This window comes from Salvelinus namaycush, chromosome 2, assembly GCF_016432855.1.
Source record: "Salvelinus namaycush isolate Seneca chromosome 2, SaNama_1.0, whole genome shotgun sequence".
Taxonomy (NCBI): domain Eukaryota; kingdom Metazoa; phylum Chordata; class Actinopteri; order Salmoniformes; family Salmonidae; genus Salvelinus; species Salvelinus namaycush.
In genome coordinates, this window is record NC_052308.1 from 7,105,387 (window position 1) to 7,124,153 (window position 18,767).

The following is an 18,767-nucleotide window of genomic DNA, read 5'->3' on the forward strand; positions in this document are numbered from 1 at the left end:
AAGATAAGAGTAGATGGTAGAGTTGGTAAGATGAGAGTAGAGGGTAGAGTTGGTAAGATGAGGGTAGAGTGTAGAGTTGGTAAGATGAGAGTAGAGGGTAGAGTTGGTAAGATGAGGGTAGAGTTGGTAAGATAAGAGTAGAGGGTAGAGTTGGTAAGATGAGAGTGGAGGGTAGAGTTGGTAAGATGAGAGTGGAGGGTAGAATTGGTAAGTAGAGGGTAGAGGGTAGAGTTGGTAAGATGAGGGTAGAGGGTAGAGTTGGTAAGATGAGGGTAGAGTTGGTAAGATGAGGGTAGAGGGTAGAGTTGGTAAGATGAGGGTAGAGGGTAGAGTTGGTAAGATGAGGGTAGATGGTAGAGTTGGTAAGATGAGAGTAGAGGGTAGAATTGGTAAGATAAGAGTAGAGGGTAGAGTTGGTAAGATAAGAGTAGAGGGTAGAGTTGGTAAGATGAGAGTAGAGGGTAGAATTGGTAAGTAGAGGGTAGAGTTGGTAAGATGGGAGTAGAGGGTAGAGTTGGTAAGATGAGAGTAGAGGGTAGAATTGGTAAGTAGAGGGTAGAGTTGGTAAGATGGGAGTAGGGTAGAGTTGGTAAGATGGGAGTAGGGTAGAGTTGGTAAGATGAGAGTAGAGGGTAGAATTGGTAAGATAAGAGTAGAGGGTAGAGTTGGTACGATGAGAGTAGAGGGTAGAGTTGGTAAGATGAGAGTAGAGGGTAGAATTGGTAAGTAGAGGGTAGAGTTGGTAAGATGGGAGTAGAGGGTAGAGTTGGTAAGATGAGAGTAGAGGGTAGAATTGGTAAGTAGAGGGTAGAGTTGGTACGATGAGAGTAGAGGGTAGAGTTGGTAAGATGAGAGTAGAGGGTAGAATTGGTAAGTAGAGGGTAGAGTTGGTAAGATGGGAGTAGGGTAGAGTTGGTAAGATGGGAGTAGGGTAGAGTTGGTAAGATGGGAGTAGGGTAGAGTTGGTAAGATGAGAGTAGAGGGTAGAGTTGGTAAGATGAGAGTAGAGGGTAGAGTTGGTAAGATGAGAGTAGAGGGTAGAATTGGTAAGATGAGGGTAGAGGGTAGAGTTGGTAAGATGAGGGTAGATGGTAGAGATGGTAAGATGAGAGTAGAGTTGGTAAGATAAGAGTAGAGGGTAGAGTTGGTAAGATGAGAGTAGAGGGTAGAGTTGGTAAGATGAGAGTAGAGGGTAGAGTTGGTAAGATAAGAGTAGATGGTAGAGTTGGTAAGATGAGAGTAGAGTTGGTAAGATAAGAGTAGAGGGTAGAGTTGGTAAGATGAGAGTAGAGTTGGTAAGATGAGAGTAGAGGGTAGAGTTGGTAAGATGAGAGTAGAGGGTAGAGTTGGTAAGATGAGAGGGTAGAGTTGGTAAGATGAGAGTAGAGGGTAGAGTTGGTAAGATGAGGGTAGAGGGTAGAGTTGGTAAGATGAGAGTAGAGGGTAGAGTTGGTAAGTTGTGGGTAGAGGGTAGAGTTGGTAAGATAAGGGTAGAGGGTAGAGTTGGTAAGATAAGGGTAGAGGGTAGAGTTGGTAAGATGAGGGTAGAGGGTAGAGTTGGTAAGATGAGGGTAGAGTTGGTAAGATGAGAGTAAAGGGTAGAGTTGGTAAGATGAGGGTAGAGTTGGTAAGATAAGAGTAGAGGGTAGAATTGGTAAGATGAGGGTAGAGTTGGTAAGATAAGAGTAGAGGGTAGAATTGGTAAGATGAGAGTAGAGGGTAGAGTTGGTAAGATGAGAGTAGAGGGTAGAATTGGTAAGATAAGAGTAGAGGGTAGAGTTGGTAAGATAAGAGTAGAGGGTAGAGTTGGTAAGATGAGAGTAGAGGGTAGAGTTGGTAAGATGAGAGTAGAGGGTAGAATTGGTAAGATGAGAGTAGAGGGTAGAATTGGTAAGATGAGGGTAGAGGGTAGAGTTGGTAAGATGAGGGTAGAGGGTAGAGTTGGTAAGATGAGGGTAGAGGGTAGAGTTGGTAAGATGAGGGTAGAGGGTAGAGTTGGTAAGATGAGGGTAGAGGGTAGAGTTGGTAAGATGAGAGTAGAGGGTAGAGTTGGTAAGATGAGGGTAGAGGGTAGAGTTGGTAAGATGAGGGTAGAGGGTAGAGTTGGTAAGATGAGGGTAGAGGGTAGAGTTGGTAACATGAGGGTAGAGGGTAGAGTTGGTAAGATGAGAGTAGAGGGTAGAGTTGGTAAGATGAGGGTAGAGGGTAGAGTTGGTAAGATGAGGGTAGAGGGTAGAGTTGGTAAGATGAGGGTAGAGGGTAGAATTGGTAAGATGAGGGTAGAGGGTAGAGTTGGTAAGATGAGGGTAGAGGGTAGAGTTGGTAAGATGAGAGTAGAGGGTAGAGTTGGTAAGATGAGGGTAGAGGGTAGAGTTGGTAAGATGAGGGTAGAGGGTAGAGTTGGTAAGATGAGAGTAGAGGGTAGAGTTGGTAAGATGAGGGTAGAGTTGGTAAGATGAGAGTAAAGGGTAGAGTTGGTAAGATGAGGGTAGAGTTGGTAAGATAAGAGTAGAGGGTAGAATTGGTAAGATGAGGGTAGAGTTGGTAAGATAAGAGTAGAGGGTAGAATTGGTAAGATGAGAGTAGAGGGTAGAATTGGTAAGATGAGAGTAGAGGGTAGAGTTGGTAAGATGAGAGTAGAGGGTAGAATTGGTAAGATAAGAGTAGAGGGTAGAGTTGGTAAAATGAGGGTAGAGTTGGTAAGATAAGAGTAGAGGGTAGAATTGGTAAGATGAGGGTAGAGTTGGTAAGATAAGAGTAGAGGGTAGAATTGGTAAGATGAGAGTAGAGGGTAGAGTTGGTAAGATGAGAGTAGAGGGTAGAGTTGGTAAGATAAGAGTAGAGGGTAGAGTTGGTAAGATAAGAGTAGAGGGTAGAGTTGGTAAGATAAGAGTAGAGGGTAGAGTTGGTAAGATAAGAGTAGAGGGTAGAGTTGGTAAGATGAGAGTAGAGGGTAGAGTTGGTAAGATGAGAGTAGAGGGTAGAGTTGGTAAGATGAGAGTAGAGGGTAGAGTTGGTAAGATGAGAGTAGAGGGTAGAGTTGGTAAGATGAGAGTAGATGGTAGAGTTGGTAAGATAAGAGGGTAGAGGGTAGAGTTGGTAAGATGAGAGTAGATGGTAGAGTTGGTAAGATAAGAGGGTAGAGGGTAGAGTTGGTAAGATAAGAGTAGAGGGTAGAGTTGGTAAGATAAGAGTAGAGGGTAGAGTTGGTAAGATAAGAGTAGAGGGTAGAGTTGGTAAGATGAGAGTAGAGGGTAGAGTTGGTAAGATGAGAGTAGAGGGTAGAGTTGGTAAGATGAGAGTAGAGGGTAGAGTTGGTAAGATAAGAGTAGAGGGTAGAGTTGGTAAGATAAGAGGGTAGAGGGTAGAGTTGGTAAGATAAGAGTAGAGGGTAGAGTTGGTAAGATAAGAGGGTAGAGGGTAGAGTTGGTAAGATGAGAGTAGAGGGTAGAGTTGGTAAGATGAGAGGGTAGAAAGTGAACCAAGGGCATGTAGGGAAGGAGATGGGACATGGAGAGAAATAAAGGCCTCGGTTCAAACAGATCCATTATTAACCGGTGATAGTAGGCAAAGCAGATGTTTTGGCAGTGTTGGATGTGGAACTTCGTTGGAGCCGCCAAATAGGTGAGCAACTGCCAAGAAGCCAAACCCGCCTATCTCCTGTTAGAAGTTCAGAACAAGAAAGTTTAGACTATATAGAAATAATTACGCTCAAATTGAAAAATCATTCATCTAAATAATGATGATCACTATCATCCTATTTGCGGTGTAGATTACATCTCACATTCCAGTGTTCAAACTTTTAAACAAGGCTGCATGGGATTTCTGTTAATGCGACTCCTGTGCAGCCAATGGCAATGTCCGCTATAGGGGTAATGCCGGGAGCTACTTGTGAATCTGACAGCTCTAAAGATGCATGCACACAGGTAATTGCCATACATACATTTTATGCAGTCATCACAATCCATGCGCCACCTCCCAACAAAAAGAATCATACTACTCATTAACAACTTCTTTGGTGTTTTGCGTCTGAAACTGCACAGCAAAGCAACACACAAGTTGGAAAATCCAACGCATGCGATACACTGCATGCGGTGCCACACACACAGCAACCTAGTCCGGCAGATGAGTCGCAGCTGTGTGGATTGCCTCCCAATGAGAGTAGAGGGTAGAGTTGGTATGGACTTCTGTCAGAACACATACAGTTTGATGCAAACGGTCTGCAGGAAATGAAAAGCAGTTCCACCCCTGACACCGCCAAAACAACCGCTATGCTGATGTCAGCTAAAGCAGATCTGATTGAATCGAGCTCAAAGAAGAAAGAGGAGATGATAGGCAACATGGAGTAGGCTGTATAGAGGAGAAGAGATGAGGCAGAATTACAGAGGGGAAGAGGAGACTATAGATTGGATAGAGACTCAGGGGAAGAGGAGACTATAGATTGGATAGAGACTCAGGGGAAGAGGAGACTATAGATTGGATAGAGACTCAGGGGAAGAGGAGACTATAAATTGGATAGAGACTCAGGGGAAGAGGAGACTATAAATTGAGTTTTGATCGAAGGTGCACTGTTGTGTTTGGAGCTTTTTTAGGTACACACTTAGAAAAAAAGGGTTCCAAAATGGTTCTTCAACTGTCCCCATAGGAGAACCATTTTTGGTTCCAGGTAGAACCCTTTTTGGTTGCCGCTAGAACTCTTTTGGGTTCCATGTAGAACCCTCTGTGACAGTTTTCTCCCTCAAAAACAGACTCGTTTGGGTTCCATGTAGAACCCTCTGTGGCAGTTTCTCCCTTAAAAACAGACTATTTTGGGTTCCATGTAGAACCCTCTGTGACAGTTTTCTCCCTTAAAAACAGACTCTTTTGGGTTCCATGTAGAACCCTCTGTGACAGTTTTCTCCCTCAAAAACAGACTCTTTTGGGTTCCATGTAGAACCCTCTGTGACAGTTTTCTCCCTTAAAAACAGACTACATTCTTAGGCAACCTATTAGTAGTTTCTACTCAAAGCATGGCTGTCTCCAGGGGTTATGTCTTGTGCTTTCACCAAGTGTCACAGCAAATGTAATGGCACTGTCAAGCCTTTTCTCTTCTGACCAAAAACAAAAGTCATTCCTTTGACAGAATTGCAACTTGCTGAATTTTCTTGACGTCTCAGTTTCCTAAAAAAAAAAAAAAAGCAACTGCCTGTACTTTTTTTTGGCGTAATGTTCTCTAATGTTATAATTAATTTCCCCTAATCCCAATAGTGGATTATACAAGAGATGAAAGATCTGAATTCAACAGTATTACAGTATTAGAGTAAACCCACAGGGAGCACTGGTTGGTATTACACAAGCACTGGTTGCATATACTGTACTGTACAGAGAGGGAGAGGAGAATGGGAAATACAGAAGGCTGGGATTTAAAGATTGTTAGAGCAAGCCTATGAATGCTTATAGAAAGTGATTACCTACAGCAGAGACTTACAATGAATATACAAAACATTAACAACACCTGCTCTTTCCATGACATAGACTGACCAGGTGAATCCAAGTGAAAGCTATGATCCCTTCTTGATGTCACTTGTTAAATTCACTTCAATCTGTGTAGATGAAGGGGAGGAGACATGTTAAAGAATCATTTTTATGCCTTGAGACAATTGAGACATGTATGTGTGCCATTCTGAGGGTGAATGGGCAAGACAAAAGATTGAAGTGCCTTTGAACGGGGTATGGTAGTAGGTGCCAGACGCACTGGTTTGTGTCAAGAACTGCAACGCTGTTGGGTTTTTCACACTCAACAGTTTCCTGTGTATCAAGAATAGTCCACTACCCAAAGGACATCCAGCCAACTTCACACAACTGTGGGAAGCATTGGAGTCAACATGGGCCAGCATCCCTGTGGAACGCTTTCGACACCTTGTAGAGTCCATGCCCTGACGAATTGAGGCTGTTCTGAGGGCAAAATGGAGGGTACAGTTCAATATTAAGAAGGTGTCCTTAACGTTTGGTATACTCAGTGTATATATTTACTTTATTAGTGTTGTTAGAAGATTGAGTTTCTTAAGATTGTCATTCTGCACACGATGAGGCTCAGGAGGCAAACAAAAAGCAATCATCTTCGGTCAAATTCACAATTAATTAATTGTTATTTATTACACAATGTTAGAGACAAATTATGAAGCAAATGTTAAAATGTATTTTCAGCTCAACAAACCTGAGATACTTCAGTGACACCACAGAACTTCAGATGCTTGTTTAGATGCTTGTCCCTCTCTTTTCAGATATACAGCCCTCGTAATATCACCATATATAGCTCTCATAATGTCACCACAACTGGGATTTATAAACCATTCCCAGTGGGAACATTATGCATTCCATCTCAGCCAGACATAAATATTATTCAAGGGCTTTTTTTTAGGACACCGTATTATATTACAGCCTTAATATCTGAGCTTTACCGATCTACTGAAGAGCAACACACACCTTGTGACAATTCATCGTGAAAAAAAGTTCTGGGCTTTGAAAAGTTTCTGTTTGAAAAGTTAGGCTTTGAAATGTGAAAGTATTGTATAACTCCAAAGACCCACAACAAGAAACCACACACGATTGATGATGATGATGATGATGGGTGACAAAGCGCGCTGTAGAAAAGGGCTCTCAAATAACATTATGAAAACATTATGAAAAGTCATTGCCGATCATAACAAAATGAGTTTTTACACTATAGCCGTCTACAGCAAAGTACTTTCAATAAATAACTGGTAATGATGAACATACATGACAGGCCTTGTAGTATTTAGATTGGTTGGACAAGCCAGTACTTTCCCACTGTCAGAATACTATGATGATCAGCAGTAACTCATACTATCTATCTACAGCCAGGATTTCTCCCAAATGACACCCTATGGGCCCTGGTCAAAAGTAGTGGATTGTATAGTGAATGCCATTTGGAACGCAGACTCCTTCTTGGTGTTGGTTAACATATCATATTAATGACTTACACTACAAAACATGAACTAACCCCAGTGGTGGGAAAAGTACCCAATTGTTTAACTTGAGTTAAAGTAAAGATATCTCATTAGAAAAAAACTCAAAAGTCACCCAGTAAAATACTACTTGAGTAAAAGTCAAGAATATTTAAAACCAAATACTTGTAAAGTATCAAAATTAAATGTAATTGCTAAAATATACTTAAGTGTCAAAAGTAAAAGTATAAATAATTTCAAATTCCTTATATTAGTCAAACCAGACCCATTTTCTTGTTTTTTATTTTACTGACGAATAGCCAGGGGCACACTCCAACACTCCACCACTCCAACACTCCACCACTCCAACACTCCACCACTCCAACACTCCACCACTCCAACACTCCACCACTCCAACACTCCACCACTCCAACACTCCACCACTCCAACACTCCAACATTATTTACAAACAAATCATTTGTGTTTAGTGAGTCGGCCAGATCAGAGGCAGTAGGGATGACCAGGTATGTTCTCTTGATTCGTTTTCCTGTCCTGCTAAGCATTGAAAATGTAACAAGTACTTTTGGGTGTCAGGGAAAATGTATGGAGTAAAAAGTACATTACTTCACTATATTCCTAAAGGAAATAAAGTAAAAGTTGTCAAAAATATAAATAGTAAAGTAAAGTACAGATACCCACAAAAAACGACTTGAAAGTATTTTTACTGAAGTATTTGACACCACTGACTAACCCTAATTCCACTAAGCATCATGCACAGAGTGTTCACATAGGAAGTGTAACTGAATCTATTATACCTGAAGCAGACCTGAACAACTAACCAACCGTGTAGAAGGAGAAAGATACTGAATTCTCCTCCTGATCAGAAGCTGGCCACCCATGAAGGAACAAAGGGAGGGGGGATAAACCCATGGAGAAAGAGAGGGAGGGGGGATAAACCCATAGAGAAAGAGAGGGAGGGGGATAAACCCATGGAGAAAGAGAGGGAGGGGGATAAACCCATGGAGAAAGAGAGGGAGGGGGATAAACCCATAGAGAAAGAGAGGGAGGGGGATAAACCCTGGAAAAGAGAGGGAGGGGATAAACCCATGGAGAAAAGAGGAAGGGGGATAAACCCATGGAGAAAGAGAGGGAGGGGGATAACACAATAGAGAAAGAGAGGGAGGGGGGATAAACCCATGGAGAAAGAGAGGGAGGGGGGATAAACCCAAGAGAAAGAGAGGGAGGGGGGATAAACCCATAGAGAAAGAGAGGGAGGGGGATAATCCCATAGAGAAAGAGAGGGAGGGGGGATAAACCCATGGAGAAAGAGAGGGAGGGGGATAAACCCATAGAGAAAGAGAGGGAGGATAAACCCATGGAGAAAGAGAGGGAGGGGGGATAAACCCATGGAGAAAGAGAGGGAGGGGGGATAAACCCATAGAGAAAGAGAGGGAGGGGGATAAACCCATAGAGAGAGAGAGGGAGGGGGGATAAACCCATGGAGAAAGAGAGGGGGGATAAACCCATGGAGAAAGAGAGGAAGGAGGGATAAACCCATGGAGAAAGAGAGGGAGGGGGATAAACCCATAGAGAAAGAGAGGGAGGGGGATAAACCCATGGAGAAAGAGAGGGAGGGGGATAAACCCATGGAGAAAGAGAGGAAGGGGGGATAAACCCATGGAGAATGAGAGGGGGGATAAACCCATAGAGAAAGAGAGGGAGGGGGGATAAACCCATGGAGAAAGAGAGGGAAGGGGGATAAACCCATGGAGAAAAGAGGAAGGGAGGATAAACCCATGGAGAAAGAGAGGGAGGGGGGATAAACCCATGGAGAAAGAGAGGGAGGGGGATAAACCCATAGAGAAAGAGAGGAAGGAGGGATAAACCCATGGAGAAAAAGAGGAAGGGAGGATAAACCCATAGAGAAAGAGAGGGAGGGGGATAAACCCATGGAGAAAGAGAGGGAGGGGGGATAAACCCATAGAGAAAGAGAGGAAGGAGGAATAAACCCATGGAGAAAGAGAGGGAGGGGGGATAAACCCATAGAGAAAGAGAGGGAGGGGGATAAACCCATGGAGAAAGAGAGGGAGGGGGGATAAACCCATGGAGAAAGAGAGGGAGGGGGGATAAACCCATAGAGAAAGAGAGGGAGGGGGATAAACCCATGGAGAAAGAGAGGGAGGGGGATAAACCCATGGAGAAAAAGAGGAAGGGGGGATAAACCCATGGAGAAAGAGAGGGAGGGGGGATAAACACATAGAGAAAGAGAGGGAGGGGGGATAAACCCATGGAGAAAGAGAGGGAGGGGGGATAAACCCATAGAGAAAGAGAGGGAGGGGGGATAAACCCATAGAGAAAGAGAGGGAGGGGGATAATCCCATAGAGAAAGAGAGGGAGGGGGGATAAACCCATGGAGAAAGAGAGGGAGGGGGGATAAACCCATAGAGAAAGAGAGGGAGGGGGATAAACCCATGGAGAAAGAGAGGGAGGGGGGATAAACCCATAGAGAAAGAGAGGGAGGGGGATAAACCCATAGAGAGAGAGAGGGAGGGGGGATAAACCCATAGAGAAAGAGAGGAAGGGGGGATAAACCCATGGAGAAAGAGAGGGAGGGGGGATAAACCCATGGAGAAAGAGAGGGAGGGGGGATAAACCCATAGAGAAAGAGAGGGAGGGGGGATAAACCCATGGAGAAAGAAAGGGGGGATAAACCCATGGAGAAAGAGAGGGAGGGGGGATAAACCCATGGAGAAAGAAAGGGGGGATAGACCCATAGAGAAAGCGAGGGAGGGGGATAAACCCATGGAGAAAGAGAGGGAGGAGGGATAAACCCATAGAGAAAGAGAGGGAGGGGGATAAACCCATGGAGAAAGAGAGGGAGGGGGGATAAACCCATAGAGAAAGAGAGGGAGGGGGAATAAACCCATGGAGAATGAGAGGGGGGATAAACCCATAGAGAAAGAGAGGGAAGGGGGATAAACCCATGGAGAAAGAGAGGGAAGGGGGATAAACCCATGGAGAAAGAGAGGGAGGGGGGATAAACCCATAGAGAAAGAGAGGGAGGGGGGATAAACCCATGGAGAAAGAGAGGGAAGGGGGATAAACCCATGGAGAAAGAGAGGGAAGGGGGATAAACCCATGGAGAAAGAGAGGGAGGGGGATAAACCCATGGAGAAAGAGAGGGGGGATAAACCCATGGAGAAAGAGAGGGAGGGGGGATAAACCCATAGAGAAAGAGAGGGAGGGGGGATAAACCCATGGAGAAAGAGAGGGGGGATAAACCCATAGAGAAAGAGAGGGAAGGGGGATAAACCCATAGAGAAAGAGAGGGAGGGGGATAAACCCATGGAGAAAGAGAGGGGGGATAAACCCATGGAGAAAGAGAGGGAGGGGGGTTAAACCCATGGAGAAAGAGAGGGAGGGGGAATAAACCCATGGAGAAAGAGAGGGAGGGGGGATAAACCCGTAGAGAAAGAGAGGGAGGGGGATAAACCAATGGAGAAAGAGAGGGAAGGGGGATAAACCCATGGAGAAAGAGAGGGAAGGGGGATAAACCCATGGAGAAAGAGAGGGAGGGGGGATAAACCCATAGAGAAAGAGAGGGAGGGGGATAAACCCATGGAGAAAGAGAGGGAGGGGTTATACACCCATAGAGAAAGAGTGGAAGGGGGGATAAACCCATGGAGAAAGAGAGGGAGGGGGGATAAACCCATGGAGAAAGAGAGGGAGGGGGGATAAACCCATGGAGAAAGAGAGGGAGGGGGGATAAACCCATGGAGAAAGAAAGGGGGGATAAACCCATGGAGAAAGAGAGGGAGGGGGGATAAACCCATAGAGAAAGAGAGGGAGGGGGGATAAACCCATAGAGAAAGAGAGGGAGGGGGATAAACCCATGGAGAAAGAGAGGGAGGGGGATAAACCCATAGAGAAAGAGAGGAAGGGGGGATAAACCCATGGAGAAAGAGAGGGAGGGGGGATAAACCCATGGAGAAAGAGAGGGAGGGGGGATAAACCCATAGAGAAAGAGAGGGAGGGGGATAAACCCATGGAGAAAGAGAGGGAGGGGGATAAACCCATAGAGAAAGAGAGGAAGGAGGGATAAACCCATGGAGAAAAAGAGGAAGGGAGGATAAACCCATGGAGAAAGAGAGGGAGGGGGGATAAACCCATGGAGAAAAAGAGGAAGGGAGGATAAACCCATAGAGAAAGAGACGAAGGAGGGATAAACCCATGGAGAAAAAGAGGAAGGGAGGATAAACCCATGGAGAAAGAGAGGGAGGGGGGATAAACCCATGGAGAAAGAGAGGGAGGGGGATAAACCCATAGAGAAAGAGAAGGAGGGGGGATAAACCCATGGAGAAAGAGAGGGAAGGGGGATAATCCCATGGAGAAAGAGAGGAAGGGGGGATAAACCCATAGAGAAAGAGAGGGAGGGGGGATAAACCCATGGAGAAAAAGAGGAAGGGAGGATAAACCCATGGAGAAAGAGAGGGAAGGGGGATAAACCCATGGAGAAAGAGAGGGAGGAGGATAAACCCATAGAGAAAGAGAGGGAGGGGGAATAAACCCATGGAGAAAGAGAGGGAGGGGGATAAACCCATGGAGAAAGAGAGGGAGGAGGATAAACCCATGGAGAAAGAGAGGGAAGGGGGATAAACCCATGGAGAAAGAGAGGGAGGGGGGATAAACCCATGGAGAAAGAGAGGGAGGAGGATAAACCCATGGAGAAAGAGAGGGAAGGGGGATACACCCATGGAGAAAGAGAGGGAGGAGGATAAACCCATGGAGAAAGAGAGGGAAGGGGGATAAACCCATGGAGAAAGAGAGGGAGGGGGGATAAACCCATAGAGAAAGAGAGGGAGGGGGATAAACCCATGGAGAAAGAGAGGGAGGGGGATAAACCCATAGAGAAAGAGAGGGAGGGGGAATAAACCCATGGAGAATGAGAGGGGGGATAAACCCATGGAGAATGAGAGGGGGGATAAACCCATGGAGAAAAAGAGGAAGGGAGGATAAACCCATGGAGAAAGAGAGGGAGGGGGGATAAACCCATAGAGAAAGAGAGGGAGGGGGATAAACCCATGGAGAAAGAGAGGGAGGGGGATAAACCCATAGAGAAAGAGAGGGAGGGGGAATAAACCCATGGAGAATGAGAGGGGGGATAAACCCATGGAGAATGAGAGGGGGGATAAACCCATGGAGAAAAAGAGGAAGGGAGGATAAACCCATGGAGAAAGAGAGGGAGGGGGGATAAACCCATGGAGAAAGAGAGGGAAGGGGGATAAACCCATAGAGAAAGAGAGGGAGGGGAGATAAACCCATAGAGAAAGAGAGGGAGGGGGAATAAACCCATGGAGAATGAGAGGGGGGATAAACCCATAGAGAAAGAGAGGGAGGGGGGATAAACCCATGGAGAAAGAGAGGGAAGGGGGATAAACCCATGGAGAAAAAGAGGAAGGGAGGATAAACCCATGGAGAAAGAGAGGGAGGGGGGATAAACCCATGGAGAAAGAGAGGGAGGGGGATAAACCCATAGAGAAAGAGAGGAAGGAGGGATAAACCCATGGAGAAAAAGAGGAAGGGAGGATAAACCCATAGAGAAAGAGAGGGAGGGGAGATAAACCCATGGAGAAAGAGAGGGAGGGGGATAAACCCATGGAGAAAGAGAGGGAGGGGGATAAACCCATAGAGAAAGAGAGGAAGGAGGGATAAACCCATGGAGAAAGAGAGGGAGGGGGGATAAACCCATAGAGAAAGAGAGGGAGGGGGATAAACCCATGGAGAAAGAGAGGGAGGGGGGATAAACCCATGGAGAAAGAGAGGGGGGATAAACCCATGGAGAAAGAGAGGAAGGAGGGATAAACCCATGGAGAAAGAGAGGGAGGGGGGATAAACCCATAGAGAAAGAGAGGGAGGGGGATAAACCCATGGAGAAAGAGAGGGAGGGGGATAAACCCATGGAGAAAGAGAGGAAGGGGGATAAACCCATGGAGAAAGAGAGGGAGGGGGGATAAACCCATAGAGAAAGAGAGGGAGGGGGGATAAACCCATGGAGAAAGAGAGGGAGGGGGGATAAACCCATAGAGAAAGAGAGGGAGGGGGGATAAACCCATAGAGAAAGAGAGGGAGGGGGATAATCCCATAGAGAAAGAGAGGGAGGGGGGATAAACCCATGGAGAAAGAGAGGGAGGGGGGATAAACCCATAGAGAAAGAGAGGGAGGGGGATAAACCCATGCAGAAAGAGAGGGAGGGGGGATAAACCCATGGAGAAAGAAAGGGGGGATGAACCCATGGAGAAAGAGACGTAGTGGGGGATAAACCCATGGAGAAAGAGAGGGAGGGGGGATAAACCCATGGAGAAAGAGAGGGGGGATAAACCCATGGAGAAAGAGAGGGAGGGGGGATAAACCCATGGAGAAAGAGAGGGGAGATAAACCCATGGAGAAAGAGAGGGGGGATAAACCCATGGAGAAAGAGAGGAAGGAGGGATAAACCCATGGAGAAAGAGAGGGGGGATAAACCCATGGAGAAAGAGAGGTAGTGGGGGATAAATCAATCAGTGTGTTGGCCCCCCACGGGCGCTGGTGTGTGGAGAAATAAAACACATCGTGACAGAGTCAGACAGAGTCGGCAGATCTGATGTGACTGGCCACCATGTTGAGTAAGGAGAAATAAAGATGCAGTGGGTTTTAACCACGGAGGCTCACACACTGCGGGTTTTGGATGGACAGCTATCTCTCTGGCTTTGGTTCTCTGTGTGTGTGTGTGTGTGTGTGTGTGTGTGTGTGTGTGTGTGTGTGTGTGTGTGTGTGTGTGTGTGTGTGTGTGTGTGTGTGTGTGTGTGTGTGTGTGTGTGTGTGTGTGTGTGTGTGTACACATGACAGAAGGCAGAATAATAGAAACATTTCAATTCATTAATTAAATCAAATTCCAATTCCATTGAAAAGCATTGTAGAGTATTGGAATGTCTGTGTATTTCCTGAATTGGACCCAACATTGCTAAAAGACCAACAGAATATACTTCCCCACATCATAACAGGAGCACAATGTCCTGTTTCCCGTTTGGTATTCTGTTTGCTTCTTGTTGTTCTGAAAAACCAATCAACCTTACATCCAGCAATTATTTATCCACATTAAACTTCACATAAGAGTAAAAACATATCACTGGCTCTTATCTTCTATTGAGGTGAAATATTGTACTAAGAACAAAGAACAGAAGCCTCACTACATTAAACAGGTGTACTGTACATGGTCTTGTGTCCATTCAATTAGCAGATTATTTTCTATCTGGACTGAGTATACTAACACAGACAAAAATAATTTGTGTGCTGCTCCATGCAGCTTGGTGCACCTCAGTAAGTCAAACTGCAGTGGGCTTTGAGCTGCTGCTGTGAGTCAGAAAGACCAAGACAGACAGACACAATGAGTACTCAATAACCATTACTCTGTTCTCTCTGTTCTCTATGTTCTCTCTGTTCTCTGTGTTCTCTCTGTTCTCTATGTTCTCTGTGTTCTCTCTGCTCTCTATGTTCTCTCTGCTCTCTATGTTCTCTATGTTCTCTCTGTTCTCTATGTTCTCTCTGTTCTCTCTGTTCTCTCTGTTCTCTCTGTTCTCTATGTTCTCTCTGTTCTCTCTGCTCTCTCTGTTCTCTGTGTTCTCTCTGCTCTCTATGTTCTCTATGTTCTCTATGTTCTCTCTGTTCTCTATGTTCTCTCTGTTCTCTCTGCTCTCTCTGCTCTCTCTGTTCTCTGTGTTCTCTCTGCTCTCTATGTTCTCTCTGTTCTCTGTGTTCTCTCTGCTCTCTATGTTCTCTCTGTTCTCTATGTTCTCTCTGTTCTCTATGTTCTCTCTGTTCTCTCTGCTCTCTCTGTTCTCTGTGTTCTCTCTGCTCTCTATGTTCTCTATGTTCTCTCTGTTCTCTATGTTCTCTATGTTCTCTCTGTTCTCTATTTTCTCTCTGTTCTCATTGTTTTCTCTGCTCTCTCTGCTCTCTATGTTCTCTCTGTTCTCTATGTTCTCTCTGTTCTCTATGTTCTCTCTGTTCTCTCTGCTCTCTCTGTTCTCTGTGTTCTCTCTGCTCTCTATGTTCTCTATGTTCTCTCTGCTCTCTCTGCTCTCTATGTTCTCTCTGTTCTCTATGTTCTCTCTGTTCTCATTGTTTTCTCTGCTCTCTCTGTTCTCTATGTTCTCTCTGTTCTCTGGTGGTAAAGGAGATATGAACTCTCCAGGGGCAGTTAAGCTCTCTTCCTTTCTCTCTTTGTTATTTGTTATATTTTTCTGCCTTCTGTCATTTACACACACGCACGCACGCGCGCGCGCGCGCGCACGCACACACACACACACACACACACACACACACACACACACACACACACACACACACACACACACACACACACAATTTAAAGGTGAAATAAATAATTCTCTCTACAATTATTCTGACATTATTCTGACTCTTAAAATAAAGTGGTGATCCTAACTGACCGAAGACAGGGAATTTTTACTAGGATTAAATGTCAGGAATTGTGAAAAACTGAGTTTAAATGTATTTGGCTAAGGTGTATGTTAATTCCCGACTTCAACTGTATTTGAAATTATTTCAAATACTATTTGAACCCATGTCTGCAGCTCACAGCACACAGTCAGCTCCCAACCTACACAGCTGCAGCTGACCACATAATACCATCAGATTTATACCTGACTCTAACTGAAAGGCTATAAACTGACTGTTACAAAATGTTTCAGTTTGTTCTGGATAGAATCTGGGGGGTGGAACTGAAAAGACATCTGTAGGGACAGTATTTTCATTTGTGTTCAGGTTCCTTCAAAGCTATCGGAAGGCAGGATAAAGTCATGTCATTTTTCTTGCACACCCTTCTCCTTTCCAGCCTCCCCCTTCCTATCCTCCCTCACCTCCTTCCTATCCTCCCTCACCTCCTTCTTCCTATCCTCCCTCACCTCCCCCTTCCCATCCTCCCTCACCTCCTCCTTCCTATCCTCCCTCACCTCCTTCTTCCTATCCTCCCTCACCTCCCCCTTCCCATCCTCCCTCACCTCCCCCTTCCTATCCTCCCTCACCTCCTTCTTCCTATCCTCCCTCACCTCCCCCTTCCCATCCTCCCTCACCTCCCCTTCCTATCCTCCCTCACCTCCTTCTTCCTATCCTCCCTCACCTCCTCCTTCCTATCCTTCATCACCTCCTCCTCCTTCCTATCCTCCCTCACCTCCTACTTCCTATCCTCTCTCATCTCCTCCTTCCTATCCTCCCTCACCTCCTCCTTCCAATCCTCCCCCCACCCAGTAGCGGACTTACTATTAGGCAGAATAGGCAACTGCCTCAGGGCACACATCATCAAGGGGCCTTGTGAGCTGGGCATAATAAATAATAATACTAGTAATGTATATATTTTAATAATAATACTATTAATGTAGATATTTATGATAATTTCTTTGCTTGAGGACCCCCATACTGTCATGGGCTTGTGAATTGAAGGAACGTTGGCTGGTGCACAGTGCACTGTTCGGATGCTGGAATTATTTTGGATGAACGTGTGAATCTAACCTACTTTTTGAAGTGATTTGTTTGACAATCAGATGAAAACATCATGACTGGTTGTGTTCATGGCACATTAAAAGGTAACACATTTTACAGATTACATGTCAGTCTAATGGGGGCCCCATGCACAGACTGGCCTGTGCATGGGGCCTCCAAATCACTAAGTCCGCCCCTGCACCCACCTCTTCTCCCCAAGGTCACTGATTAGTCAATAACTCAGTGACATTTAATCCTTCCGCCAGACTCAATTATTTCACCATTATCAAAGCAGTTTGCTAATTCTCTAACAAATCAGCTTGGGAAAGGGTACGTTTTCCTACTGAAATACAGTAACTGCATTCCAATACAAGCCTCATTCATGTAAAATGAACATTCTAATGGTAGAATATCCATATACACTGATTGTACAAAACATTAGGAACACCTGCTCTTTCCATGACATAGATTGAAAGCTATGATCCCTTATTGATGTCACCTGTTAAATCCACTTCTATCAGTGTAGATGAAGGGGAGGAGACAGGTTAAAGATGGATGTTTAAACCTTGAGACATGGATTGTATGTGTGCCATTCAGAGGGTGAATGGGTAAGACAAAAGATTTCAATGCCTTTGAATAGGGTATGGTAGTAGGCGCCAGGCGCACTGGTTTGAGTGTGTCAAGAACTGCAACGTTGCTGGGTTTTTCACGCTCAACAGTTTCCAATGTGTTTCAAGAATGGTCCACCACCCAAAGGACATCCAGCCAACTGTGGGAAGCATTGGAGTCAACATAGGCCGGCATCCCTGTGAAACGCTTTCAATATCTTGTCCATGGCTAGATGAATTGAGACTGTTGTACACTTAATGTATCTACTGGCTAGGGGTCCTATTACACTGAATACAAAACTCTTAATAAACATATTAAACACATTTCAAATGTTTTATGTATGAAAGTCTGGGACTGAAACAGATGACATACTTACTTAGTCCTTTTCATTCTGGGCGGGACAAGAGACTGCAACAATCTTCTGCCATTTGAGTCTGTCTTGTGCTCTGTCCCATGAGAGACCCAGATATGATTTAGTTATTATTTGTAATAATGACAGACAGCTCAAAATCAAATCAACTAGGCAGAACTCAGGAGGGATGCCTGTGCTTTCCATTACAGTGATGATGAGGCTATCAACTAACATAGCGTAGCATGAGTACTCCCCCTCATTTGACGCTGCTGTCTGCACAGCGGCAGTTATCGTTCTGATTAGCTCTATCGAGGGGAGGGGGTGTAATGGCTCAGCTTTATGATTTCATAATGATAAATAATAACACTGGTTAATGGGGTGATGATTGTCTAGTTGAGACCCTTAACGTCAACTTGAAGTAGTACACTTATTTATTGCACGAAGAAACTGATGAACTAAGCACTGCCTTATTCAACTGTCATATATCCACAGCTGGCAATTTAACAATTCATGCAAGTGATGGAACAATGCTTGAAAGTGTTGATTGTTTGAAATATCTGGATTCGAGGCTAGATTCGGGAATTATCTTTTGGAAAGAATATAAGTTTGGGTTACTATACAGATCTAAGAATTGTTTTACTGTATGCATTAGAAAGACTTTAGTAACCCAACATCTGCTTCCTATCCTAAACTATGATGACATCATCTATCAAAACACAAACAAGACCTTACTTTGCCAGTTAGATGTAATTCATAACCAGCTTTGCAGATTCATTCTTGGATGCCGTTATAAGACATCATTGCACAATGTATGAATCACTAAATGGGCAGAAGACAACTACCAATTTATTTTTAAATGTATCATCTTACATTTCCCAGTATTTATTAAGGAACACCATGCTTTATAAGACTCACACTACTTCTTTCGACAAGAGCAGCAATTCAAAATTCCAAGGGAACATCATGAGGGTTGAAGTACGATCTTTCAGACACAAAAGGCCCAACTGACTGCATCCCACAGTGAATTTAAGAAATACATTTTTCAAATGTTAAGAACAAACTGTTTGTGTTTTTAACTAATAGAAACATCAAAATGTGGAGATGTTGGGAAATATGGCTACCAGCTCTCACAGTCTCACGTCAGAATTAGACGTTTATCCATGTTTCTCAATCGTCAAATTTCAAAGTTGTTCCGAATGTCAAATTTCAAAGTGTTTAATATTAAGTTAAGGCATTAACTCCAAATTATTAAGATTAGGCATTAACGCTCACTGTTGCCCGTAGTGGCCAGATTCCACGTCATCTCCCGACATCCTCAGATGTGG